The sequence below is a fragment of the Carlito syrichta genome, unplaced genomic scaffold (assembly GCF_000164805.1).
Source record: "Carlito syrichta isolate Samal-C Ts95f unplaced genomic scaffold, Tarsius_syrichta-2.0.1 Scaffold311584, whole genome shotgun sequence".
NCBI classification, from domain to species: Eukaryota; Metazoa; Chordata; class Mammalia; order Primates; family Tarsiidae; genus Carlito; species Carlito syrichta.
The window spans coordinates 22,716-23,718 of NW_007255680.1; positions in this window are offsets into that span (position 1 = coordinate 22,716).

Sequence of the window (1,003 nt, forward strand, 5' to 3'; positions counted from 1 at the left end):
GAAAGAGGGCTGCCCAACTTTTTAATTTTTTGTAGAGATGGGGTCTTGCTATGTTTCCCAGGCTGGTCTTGAACTCCTGACCTCAAGCATTCCTCCCACCTTGGCCTCCCAAAGTTTTGGGATTACAGACATGAGACACTGAATCTGGCTAGATATGCTGTGTCACATGAACTCAACTTGTCCATGTTTAGACCAAACTCTTCTTTCCATATTAGAAAATAGTACTTAGAATCACTGATTTTAAGAAAGAGATTGGCAGTAGTGGGAAACTGCCAGGAGAGAGGTGATGGGATTGGCAAAAGGGAAACTGCCAGGGGATGGGGGAGGCACACCTCATCAACAAGGGTTGCTACATAATGAACGTTTGTATACCTAACCCTGAATTGTACCCCACATCTTTAAAAAAAAGAAAAAGTTGTTGGTTTGGTTGCTAGCTATTTTATCAGAAGGAGCTTTGTCTACAAATTTCAGGTCAGTTTTATGTACTTGTACATTGGACACAGTTTCTGCATCTGTCATGTAAGAAGATTGTGCTCGATAATCTTGAAGGTTGTTTACAATTATATGGAAGTTCTGTGATTTCTGTGATTGTCACTTCTTTGGTCAAAAAATTTCAGTGATTACCTATCACCTCTTTCAGGTGTTTGAAGTGTGGTATACTTGAGGTACTGAAAGGAATAGGTGTGACAATCCCTTGGGCTGCAGGAAGAATCTGTTAGTACGTATATTTCTAAATAAGACACTAAACTTTACAAAACTGGTACCCCCCACTTGATCTGCATTTTATTTTATTTTATTTTATTTTTTTGAGTTGGAGTCTCACTCAGTCGCCCAGACTGGAGTGCAGTGGCCGCTCCTGGCCACCACAGCCTCGCCTGCTGGGCTCCAGCGATCCTTCCGCCTCAGCCTTCTGAGTAGCCAGAATTACAGGCATGCGCTATCACGTCCAGCTGATTTTTTGATTTATTATAGAGATGAGGTCTAGCTGCCCAGGCAAGTCTCG